Source organism: Notothenia rossii (assembly GCF_949606895.1).
Source record: "Notothenia rossii genome assembly, chromosome: 3".
In the NCBI taxonomy this organism is placed as follows: domain Eukaryota; kingdom Metazoa; phylum Chordata; class Actinopteri; order Perciformes; family Nototheniidae; genus Notothenia; species Notothenia rossii.
In genome coordinates, this window is record NC_136901.1 from 6,254,372 (window position 1) to 6,267,020 (window position 12,649).

The window sequence follows — 12,649 nt, forward strand, 5'->3', positions numbered from 1 at the left end:
TGTCCACCAACATGTTGTTGGTCAATCAATACATGCACAAATCGTTGTATATCACCTAACAAAAGTAGCGTGGCAATATGTAAGCATCTTTTAATGTAATGTTAACAGATAATAGGCACATTATGAATTGCAACTGCACCTGCACACAAACACCACTGCAGAAATTGTCTAACCGCTTCTACTTAGTTTGTCATGGATTAAATACCATGACAAACAAAGTTTAAGCTACAGCAAATGTATTAAGAGAATCATGTATGAGGTGTGTATTAGCAGAGCCTGTACACCGGAAGTGCTCGTTGATTACCTCTGAAATGTGATGCAAGAGGGCCTTCGTGCACTGGTACGTGGGAGAGGGGATGGAGGAGGGGGAGTTCTCCGAGGCCAGAGAGGACATGGCCGCCCTGGAGAAGGACTACGAGGAGGAGGGCACCGACAGCGTGGGGGAGGAGGACGAAGGAGAGGAGTACTGAGTCACTGAAAGTAGTAATACTGGACTCCCATCATTCAGTTAATTCATTCTTTCCAGTGAGCTACAACATGTTCGTGCAAAATAAACAAACATACTGAAGTACTTATTTTGTGCTGTGTTTACTACAAAAAGGTGGCAGTTTTATAATTGATGAGCTCTAAATAGACGTAATTTTGACAAAAAACGTCAAATCTAATTAATGGATTACTTAAGTGATATCTGCAAGTGGTTTATGTCTGACCATCCTTCAAAACTCAATAGATTTTCATTTAAAAACACACATACATAGTATCATGTTGAAACCAGTGACAGTTCAGTAAAATAATCCCCTAATAATATGTAAAGTGTTTTTCCCGCTCTGTCCGGCCCGGAAGAAGATTTAAGCTCCATTGTGGATTTGGGGGTCATTGATTAAAATCGTATTTAATTTCTGTACTCAGGGGCTAGTGGGACACAGTCTGGACCAGGCTAAATCCTGGAGTCCTCAGATGTGTGGGAGGGAATAGGATATCTAGGTCTAAAACACCTCATCCTGCAGGTGCTTCTTTGGAAATAAAATGTGGTAATGTTACCTTATCTGGTAGAAGAAGAGAGGGATGATTGCAGAATCAGTCCTTCTTTGTTGATGTCAATTCTCTCTCTGGATCTTCAGCATTGCAGCAAACAAAACCAAACCATGCTCCCAGTTCCTCTCAGAGTCCTGCCTACTATCTCTGTAAAGCGACTTTGAGCACCTGTAAAAGCACTAACAAAATAAATATATTATTATTATTATTATTATTATTATTATTATTATTATTATTATTATTATTATTATTATTATTATTATTAACAAGTCACACAATTCTGTCTGGCTAATGGTAATAGGCTAATTATCATAGTAAAAGGGATACGTCCCAAAGCATTTCAGAAAGAACTGTTACTGCCAGAACCAGAGAAGAGTTAAATTTTTGTTATTTTTGTAACTAATTAACTGATAAGATACAAGTAGAGTTTAAAATACTGCTCTCAGAAATAATGTATTAATTTATAGCCCAACGTTGTGAACAAACTAAACATGATGATGGGACTCCATGACCCCGCCCCCTCTGTTGGTCAGAGACGCTTCTTAGGTACAGTCAGCTGGCCGTTCGGATGACACATGCGCATCATCTTCTAAGTAACCGCACGCGCCGAGGAGATGTACACAGAAGAGAGACTGGAGGGAATAAACAGCGATAACTGGAGTTTCCTGTGACTTAAAAGGTCAGTCAAAGGCTGAACTCACTCACAAACAAAAAAGAAAACAAACAAACAAAGAAGCAAACCAAAAAATATGCAAACAAACACACACATGTGATCTGACCGCTTTGTCCTATTAGCTAGCAGCTATGCTAATGGCTAATATAGTTGTCCTTCCGGTTGACAGGCTCTGATGTATACATTTCAAACATGATTCTCGATTAGTTTTCTCTTTCTTTAACCTGCTTTCAGAGGGTACAACTAAAGCTTAATATATAACACACTTGATTATATTTTAAGCTGTTGTTTAAGGTATTAAATAAATATAATGAAGCAAAACATTGCTCATTGCTCATGTAAAGTACAAGTCCCTCACAGTTGTACAGTACATCCTTTCAAAAAGAAATGTGTAATGAACATTCAACATTGCAAATAATATATTAAAATATTAAAAGATATAAATTATATATAATAAATAAAACAAATTAATGAAATTATAAAAAAATTATTAAATCACACACAAACAAAACAATACATGAAATAGACTCAGGCTGGAAAACAGAGCTCTCTCTTATCTATCTGTATATATAAATAAACAAATATGAGCGCACATTGTCTCACAAGCAGAAAAAACCCTCCTTAAAACAACAGTCAAGTGTACAGTCCACTGTCCATACAAAGACCCAGATGCCTCAACAGGCCATATCCAAAGCTGTATTTCAAAGTTTTCGAGCAAGGACTATGGAATGCCGTTCAAGCCTGAATTAAATAAATACATAAATAATTAAATCAATACATATATATATATATATATATATATAACCCTATGAAATAAATAAATAAGGTTATGAAATACATTCTGAAATAAATAAATAAATAAGGCAATACATATATATAAATGTACATTTATTTATTTCATGGGACTTTTATTTCATAATCCCAGATGTATTTATTTCAAGAGACTTTTATTTCATAATGCCACATTACATTTCCATTTCTAATATTCAAATGAGCGGGGCGTGGTTAGCTCACAGATCCAGACCAAAGCACCGGCACCACAACACTGACTCAATAGCTCTTGTTTCACACTCCAGTACTCTTTGCCAACCGCCAATAAACCAAACCGGTTCCGGTTCAAGAATCGTTCTTGTTCTTTTCTGGTTCTTCTCTAGTTCTGCCCCTTTTTCCACCAAACCGGTTCCAGAGCCAGTTTCGGGCTACAGCTTGATTTAGCTCTGGTTCTTCCTGTTTCAGCCGCAGCCGAGCCGGCTCTAAACACCGAAAACCGGTCCTTAGCTGACCCCACTTGGCTGCCCGGCAAGAACCAAGAACCACGCTCACGTCGGAGGGCCGAGATTAATCTGAGCCATAATAACAGTTCATGGCGAGTACGGCAAATAAAAGTTGTAACAAGCAGTAGCGCTGAGCAAAGTGACTAAAACGCAACCACACACTTATTAAAAAAAACCACACTTTATAAAGTCAGGCAACACTACCAGGCTTCATGTGAATCTGTTTATTTGTACCTTACTTTGAACATCCGTTCGCTGTTATTGATCATTGTGGAGAGCAGGCAGACGTTTTGTTTTGTATTATAGCAGCTATCGGATGGAAACAATACATGGGCTGCGCAGGTTGTCATGACAATCACAAGTAGAATCATAATGAAAAATATGCCTATATAACTAAGGAAGTCTTAAGGTGTGTGGCTTTTTTATTTTATTCCTGATTCATAATATCGATTATACTATTCTCCACTTTCTAGTGTTACCGGAAAGGATTATGATCATATTATTTTCTGTTTCTTTTTGAAAGAAGGGCTACAGCTGTCCTATGTTTGCTTTTTGGTGGGAGGATCCTGGCTTCTTGAGTTCAGTTTTTCTGAAAAACGTAGGGTCCTTAAACACACTTAAGGTTGTTGAACACACACACACACACACACACACACTGATATTTTTGACAAACTATGTATGTCGTTTTTTCTGATATTTTCATTCTATAGTCAGTACCTACTAAACTGACTTCATGATGTATTTTTCTTCTTTTCTCCCCACAGGACTGCGTGGACGTTCGTCATCTGACATCAATGAAGACGCTGGCTTTTTGAGAACTTACGGTACTATACTATGACTTTTTATGATATTGTCGACTATGTCGTTTTTTCAGATATTTTCGAAATACTATTCTTATTGATTTTTTCTATTTTTCTATTTCAGTCAGACAACTGACGTGTTTCTTTGACATGTTTATTAGAAGCAGCATATAGTTTGAGTTTGGCATCTAGGCTCGGGCCTCATTACTCCACAGACGTACAGAAAACATTGAGTGATGATTAGATAACTATCCCCTGAGCCCTACAGGTGGAAGCTGGAGTGGTGGTGGGGGGGCAGGCGAACACCAGCAACATGAAACACAGCAGCAGGAACATGAAACGCAGCAGTAGCAAGTGAACACAGCAGCAGCAGCATAGCGAGGCAGAGGCAGGCAGACCTGGCAGCTTAAATAGAGCGGCATGTTTAGGAGAATGTGATTGGTTGGTTGTAAGAGGGACGAGCGCGTCACGTGTTAATGTATCATTGGTGCTCCAGTTGACTTCCTGAACTAGCTTGCAGGCTTCGCCCCATGTTATAGATATTTCCATTCTACTAAACTGACGTCATGGTGTCTTTTTCTTCTTTTCCTGGAACACCGAGTGCAAGTACATCTGACATCAACGAAGACGGTGGCTTCTGGAGTTTCTGAGGAATTTACGGTATTATACTATGACCATTTCTGGTATTTTAGATACTCTATGATGTCGTTTTTGTTAATTTTTTTCGACATACTGTCTTTTTTTCGGATATTTTCGACATACTGACTTCATGGTGTCTTTTTCTTCTCTTCTCCCCACAGGACTGCGAGGACAATCGTCTGACATCAATGAAGACGGTGGCTTCTTGAGTTTCTGAAGAACTTACGGTACTATACTATGACTTTTCTGATAATCCCGACATATTATACTATGTCAGTTTTTATTAAAGCGTTTCACCCTAATATATTATTCGGTTTTTTTCTAAAACTTCTATAGTGTGTAGTCTTTTTCTGGAATTTTCAATTTACTATTCAAACTTTTTTCATTTTTTTGAAATACTACTGTATACTATGTAATTTTTTGAATTTTTTCGGAATATTATACAATATCGTTTTAGCATATTTTAAACATACTATACTGACTTCATGGTGTCTTTTTCTTCTTTTCTCCACACAGGACTGCGAGGACATTCATCTGACATCAATGAAGACGGTGGCTTCTTGAGTTTCTGAAGGACTTACGGTAATATACTAGGGCTGCACGATTTTAGGAAAAAATCGAATTGCGATTTTTCTGACAAATATTGCGATTCGAATTGCGATATTTGTTTTTAAGCGACCCAACGTAAGTTTATTGTAAAATGCGGCCATATCTCCGGCTAAGAAGGTCGTATCAACGTGCTCCCGTCTCTAGCACCCCCGCAGCCCCGAGCTACGAGTGAAAGAACTAAACTTACATGAAACTTCCGTTGGGTTGCTTTAAAGTCAAGCTTCAGACGGTTTCACCAAAGCATCTAGGAGAGCTCCATTGGAAGCCATTTGGAAAGGGCAGGCACTTTCAAAAATACTTGGCAGGTGATTGGATCAATCTGTCCATCACCTTCTATCATGGGCCACTTCTGATTGGTTAACAATGGCTGCTAAATGTGGAGCAGAGCACTTCTGATTGGTGTGGATGACTGACACACAAGAAGAAAAAAAAAATGTTAAAAAAAATCGCAGGCTTTGCGATTTGATAAGCGCATCATTTCAAATCGCGATTTCGATTTAAAATCGATTAATCGTTCAGCCCTATACTATGACTTTATATGATATTTTCGACATACTGTACAATGTTTTCTTTTTGCATTTTCCCGATATTGGTTAGGGTTAGGGTTATGACTTTTTGGTTATTTTTTACGAAATAAAATACCACGCCTGGTGTCTACACACTATACCGTGCCTTATCATAGCATAACATTATTTATTTAATGTTTTTGTTGCATTTAAAAAAAAAAAATCGACATGTGACATGTGGATCGACTATGTCATTTCAAAATGTTAATTTTTTAAAAATGCTATATTATGACTTTTCTGTCATTGTTATCATCATACTATACTACGCCTTGTTTCTACGCACTAAACCATGCCTTATTTCCTCATCAAATACGATGTTTTCTCCGACATTGGTTTGGGTTGTGACTTTTTTGTCATTTTTTTCAACATGCTATATTATGACTTTTCGGTCATTTAAAAAAAAAAAGAAATACCACGCCGGGTATCTACACACTATACCGTGCCTTATTTCCACATCAAATACGATGTTTTCATGGGTTAGGGTTAGCTATACTAACTTCATGGTGTCTTTTTCTTTTCTTCCCACAGAGATTGAAGAGAGGACCCCACCCCCCCGCCACGCCATCAATTAAGACCCCGGCTGCCTATGCTTCTGAAAAACTTGTGGACGTTTTCAGCCTTGGGGAAGTATAGCAGACTGAACAGACTATCAATGTGGCTGCAGTGAGAGCCCACAGCCACTTAGCAGGCCTACAGACTTAGCAGACTATCGGCAGTGACTGCAGGCCCCTGCACAGGAGTGCAGTGAGAGCTGACAGCCACCTATCGGCCGCTTATTAAGCTTAGCCGACTTGGGGACGTTTAGCCGACTTGGGGACGTTTAGCAGACTAAGGGACGTTTAGCAGACTAAGGGACGTTTAGCAGACTTGGGGACAAGGCTGCACTGCTATGTATGAATAAATGTGAATAAAGCAAAAGTTTCTTAAAATACATTTGTCTCCTTCAAGTTCCTAAGATAGTATCCTATTCACTGCTCTCTTACATCCGAACACTCCTTTCTTCTATTCCCTTAATTAAAATCCTATTAACCAATTCACCCTATTAATGTATTCATTACCCCTTATCCTTATGCATCTACTCTCTGCAATGTATAAGTCTCGAACCAGCAACCTCTGGTATACCAACCACCCTTCTATCTCCTTAAGCTATGAGACCTGATGACAGTCTTCTGCTTTTACTTGTTTTTGACTTCTTCGTTTTGAAGAAGCCATCTTAAATCTCTGCAACGTATAAGACTCGCACCTGCAATCTCTGGTCTACCAACCACCCTACTAACTCCTTGAGCTATGAGATACCTGTACTTTCTACTTCTTACATGTTGAACACAAATACCTGTACTTTCTACTTCTTACATTTTGAACTCAAATACCTGTACTTTCTACTTCTTACATGTTGAACTCAAACACCTGTACTTTCTACTTCTTACATTTTCCAACAGGCTGGTTCCTTTAGTCTGAATGTGTGTTTGGTGGCGTGATCATTATTATTTAGAGTCATTGCGTGCCTATTGATTTGAACACGATCCGTGTATCCATCATTTCCTGGTCTTCTCTAAAGAAGAGGGACCAATGAAAACGTTGTCATGTTGCAACGGCAACAGCATGGAAACATTCATTAGCTAACAATGACATTATTGTTCTATTAATATAAAGGGAGGTCAGGTACTCTTTAAAACAGCTGCTAGTTATGGGTACTTTTTACTTAATTACTTTTTACTGCTGCAGGTCTCCCTTGAAAGAGAGATCGTTGATCTCAATGGGATTTTCACCTGGTTAAATAAAGGCTACAAACAAAACCAAGTACATTTCAAAATTCTTTACTTTTACTTGACTAAAGAAGTTTAGTCAGTACTTCTACTTTCACCAGAGTATGTTTAAACACAGGTATCTGTACTTCTACTTGAGTAAAGGATGTGTGTACGTTTGCCCTCTCTGCCACACACTCACCTCGTAGATGTGGTAGAGGGACGAGCCCTCATCAGGCCAGTAGCGGGTCACACTGTTTCTCCCCGTCTTCAACCAGAGCCCTCATCATCACGATCACAGTGCAGCCGTTCTCCCACACCATCTAAAACACACACACACACACACACACACACACACACACACACACACACACACACACACACACACACACACACACACACACACACACACACACACACACACACACACACACACACACACACACACACACACACACACACACACACACACACACACACACACACACACACACACAGGTTTCAGTGTATGACTGATGAAGTTTAGTGATACATTAAACTGTCTATATATTAAAGGAACTGTAGCTTTAAAAAATCTGCAGGAAATACTACTGGAAAGTTGTGGCTCCGAACAAATGTATGCCAGGTAACCAAAGATAAGCCACCCCTCAGTTTGGGGCTGACACTGCACTAATATGAGGAAAACATAATAAGTATAATAATATAAACGATACATGAGTGATGGCCTCTTACCTGCCAGAAGTCAGAGATGGTGTGTGACAGCGGGCCCTGGGTGGCGATGTAAGCAGGGTCGTGCTCAATCTGAAGTTGGAGGGTTACAAAGGTCACATAAAATACAACTCTCATGACGTTTTTTAAGACATACGATGACTTTAAACATTTTTTTTTTAATACGATAAGATGAGAAGATAAGAAGTAGTTTAATAATCCCAATTTGGGAAATGTTTGCATTGCAGCATCATAAAAAGACAAGGCCTTGTACATTAGAGAAATGAAAAGACTTGAAATAAACAATACAAAATTAAAATACAAATTAAAATACAAACACAGACACATTTAACCCTTCAACACCCCCCATTTATCTCTTAAAGGTCCCCTATTATACTGTTTATCATCAATATATCACAGGTCTCAGATATATACAGAGCCTGTCTCTGATTGGCTGAAACACCAAACAGATCATTGCAGCATCCCATAATCCCCTCTGTTTCATCCCTGTTTCCAAAGTGCTGATTCTCTGTCAGCAGAGCCACTCCCCACGCCCCTCTGAGAGAAAAAAGAACACAATGGTGCTCTAGGAGGAGATTCAGGTGATAAGGTGGGGGGGGAGGGTTACCTTGGTTGCTGATTGGCTAATGGTTACACAAGCCAACACATCGTTATGACATCATAAAGTGGGCAAAATCTGATCAGCTCAGACAGGTTTTTATAGAAATGGATCAGGACAAAAAGAGAGAGAATCTTTTGACCTGAAACTTTCAGAGTCTCTTTCCACAGAGGGGACACATGTTGATGTAGAAGAGACATGAAGAAGAGGGGACACATGTTGGTGTAGAAGAGACATGGAGAAGAGGGGACACATGTTGATGTAGAAGAGACATGGAGAAGAGGGGACACATGTTGATGTAGAAGAGACATGAAGAAGAGGGGACACATGTTGATGTAGAAGAGACATGGAGAAGAGGGGACACATGTTGATGTAGAAGAGACATGGAGAAGAGGGGACACATGTTGATGTAGAAGAGACATGAAGAAGAGGGGACACATGGTGATGTAGAAGAGACATGGAGAAGAGGGGACACATGTTGTTGTAGAAGAGACATGGAGAAGAGGGGACACATGTTGATGTGGAAGAGACATGAAGAAGAGGGGACACATGTTGATGTAGAAGATACATGAAGAAGAGGGGACACATGTTGATGTAGAAGAGACATGAAGAAGAGGGGACACATATTGATGTAGAAGAGACATGAAGAAGACGGGACACATGTTGATGTAGAAGAGACATGAAGAAGAAGGGACACATGTTGATGTAGAAGAGACATGAAGAAGAGGGGACACATGTTGATGGAGAAGAGACATGAAGAAGAGGGGACACATGTTGATGTAGAAGAGACATGAAGAAGAGAGGACACATGTTGATGTAGAAGAGACATGAAGAAGAGGGGACACATGTTGATGTAGAAGAGACATGAAGAAGAGGGGACACATGTTGATGTAGAAGAGACATGAAGAAGAGGGGACACATGTTGATGTAGAAGAGGCATGAAGAAGAGGGGACACATGTTGATGTAGAAGAGACATGAAGAAGAGGGGACACATGTTGATGTAGAAGAGGCATGAAGAAGAGGGGACACATGTTGATGTAGAAGAGACATGAAGAAGAGGGGACACATGTTGATGTAGAAGAGACATGAGGAAGAGGGGACACATGTTGATGTAGAAGAGACATGAAGAAGAGGGGACACATGTTGGTGTAGAAGAGACATGGAGAAGAGGGGACACATGTTGGTGTAGAAGAGACATGAAGAAGAGGGGACACATGTTGATGTAGAAGAGACATGGAGAAGAGGGGACACATGTTGGTGTAGAAGAGACATGAAGAAGAGGGGACACATGTTGATGTAGAAGAGACATGGAGAAGAGGGGACACATGTTGATGTAGGAGAGACATGAAGAAGAGGGGACACATGTTGATGTAGGAGAGACATGAAGAAGAGGGGACACATGTTGATGTAGAAGAGACATGAAGAAGAGGGGACACATGTTGATGTAGAAGAGACATGAAGAAGAGGGGACACATGTTGATGTAGAAGAGACATGGAGAAGAGGAGACACATGGTGATGTAGAAGAGACATGGAGAAGAGGGGACACATGTTGATGAGACATGAAGAAGAAGGGACACATGTTGATGAGTCATGAAGAAGAAGGGACACATGTTGATGAGACATGAAAAGGTGGATTTTGCATAATAGGAGACCTTTAATATGAATATATTTCTCAGGTGGTCCTCCATGTTGGCCTTTTAAACATCTCTGTTGCCGGAAAGTGTATCCTCGATTATAGCTCCTCCAGAGAGCCTCCTCGACGCTCCATCCTCGGTCCTCGAAGTACATTTAGAGAAATTAGATGTCCTTCAACGTGGCGCGCTGAAATCCATTTCTGGGTCACTACTGGAGGACCGAGGATTCGAGGAGGGGACATTAGTGAAAGAAAGGGCCCGGGTCCCTTCCAACCTTGTTCCAGGATCATGCCTGGGGTCCAATCATCACGGTTGATTGGTTTACAGAGGGAATCGTGCATACCATAGATGGGCTTTTTTAAATGAACATCCAAAAAATCCCTTTAAATTCATGTCAGCTGTTTTTGTACCGAAACATAGAGTTCAAATGTGGTGTGAAACCCAGATGATATTCTCCTGTTTAATGTTGTTGAAGCTTTGTGAGGCTGGCTGGTGTCGTCAGAGAAATAATGCTGGCTCAGGTGTTCCAGGTATCCTGTGAGCAGGAGGGATTTCCTGCACAGCGCCTGCACACTGGTCATGGTAAACACCTGGACAAATGGAAAAGGATGTCAGTCACCTCTCAAAAAGCCTCATAAATGATGTTCATATTGACGCGCAGTAAATAAACATCCATTTGGAAATCTTGCATTTTTGTACACAAACAGATAAACAGGGTCAGCTGAAAACTGGGCTGTATTTCTTGAAAAGTTGGAGCTTTGGAAATAGGTGCTTTCCCAGGACAAGGACAATATTTGAATGACTAATGACGGAAAATAAATGGAGGGCATATTTCTGAAACCTTTTTTAAGAAATCACATTTTTTTTAAAAGTTATTATATTGTTGTGAATAAAAAAAAAAATGCACTGCAGTGGGAAAGCACATACATGTTGTATCAATACACATCTGTCTGTGTTTTAGACATTTAAGGCCAAACTAGTGAACTTTAACCATAAACGCTGAGGATGCAGGGTAGATGTAATACCCAACGCGCCCACAAGATGGCAGCATAACGCAACTATTCTACAGTATTCTGAAAAGATGCTCACCAGAGATTCTCAGCGAGTATTAAATCAGAAGTCTGTTTGCCGACCATATCCTATTATTTCAATAAATAAACTACTGAAATTAATATTTCAATAACCTGTCACTTAAAATGTCGTCCCAGCAGAAGCACGACTAATCGGAAAATAATGGAAGGGACTTAGTTCTTCTTCTTTATGTTTTTTGTTTGTTTGTGTTTTGCTCACACAGACTTATCTAAAACGTAAGCACCTTACCTTCAATTATAATTTTGCACATAACAATGTTCAAATCCTGCAGGCTGGGGATAATGTTATTTTGCCACAGGGGGGCACCAGTTAGACTCTGCTGTGGGCCGCTGAGGAAAACCACAGACTTTATGTTGAGGTTTGGCTCCAGTGGAGATGTTACAGGTGAAGTACCTTGCATTAAGAGTGGCAGGAGGTTACTCTGGTATCCATGCTCCTATTCTTCATCGAAAACATTTTGAATCCAGAACCTCTGCACCAATGGACGACAATGACGTCACCTGGCATTAAAGTGGAGGACAATAACATTGTATCATGTTTTCAGTAGTGAACAGACAAAAGTATGCAATCTGGAACTCACTAAAGACCACATTTGAGCGCTTCCCGTACTGTGATGAGAGCCACTCAGACCATGTGTGTGTGTTCACTGTGAAACCCTCGAAGCTACATGCTGTCTCCGGACTCCTGACAGACACGGCTCAGGTGTTGCTCTTCTCTTCCTGTGTAAATTATAAGGCAGGTTTTGAAAGGTGTCACACCAGACACAGGATGCTGCCCCCCCCCCCCCTGTCTTTCTCTCTCTTCCTCTTTTCTTTTTCATGTAAATGACAACAGCTATGTGATCTGTCAGAACTGGCTCTACGACAGCAGCTTGTAGCAGCACATACAGTATATTGTTGAGACTTGAATTGTATATGAGGAAAGTATCCCCGTATTTACTTTTTTCCACATTCACGTGAATACATTGTCATTTTAGGAAAGACACTGCAGGCAAAATGATGTTTCCTTTTCGTGGTCAGTTTTGAGAGTTTGTGCTTCTTTCAAACTAGTGGAAATAAAACATCTAAAATATATATTAGTGTGTTTACTTTTCTAATTTTGTCTATTTGAATCTGTAGATGTAGATTTCTCCTAATCTCACCATAAATTAGCATAAGATAATACATTATTTGCATATGTTACAATAACATTCATGAAAACGTCATGTTAACCCTATTCAAATGTAGTGTCTTTCAAAATGTCAAGATTTTTGC

General features: G+C 39.9%; 2 long non-coding RNA genes across 2 annotated transcripts; one reads left to right on the forward strand and one right to left on the reverse strand.

The window, feature by feature from the left end:
• Positions 1-984: 984 nt before the first annotated feature.
• On the reverse strand, positions 985-11,966 carry LOC307033425. The gene is made up of 5 exons (XR_013806499.1): positions 11,790-11,966; positions 10,323-10,894; positions 8,074-8,142; positions 7,544-7,664; positions 985-1,214 (listed from the first exon to the last, which is right to left on the reverse strand). It is a non-coding gene; the product is annotated as an uncharacterized lncRNA (long non-coding RNA).
• LOC307034491 lies at positions 1,544-6,529 on the forward strand. Its single transcript, XR_013806938.1, has 5 exons — positions 1,544-1,714; positions 3,747-4,442; positions 4,583-4,648; positions 4,938-5,003; positions 6,125-6,529. It is a non-coding gene; the product is annotated as an uncharacterized lncRNA (long non-coding RNA).
• Positions 11,967-12,649: the final 683 nt, after the last annotated feature.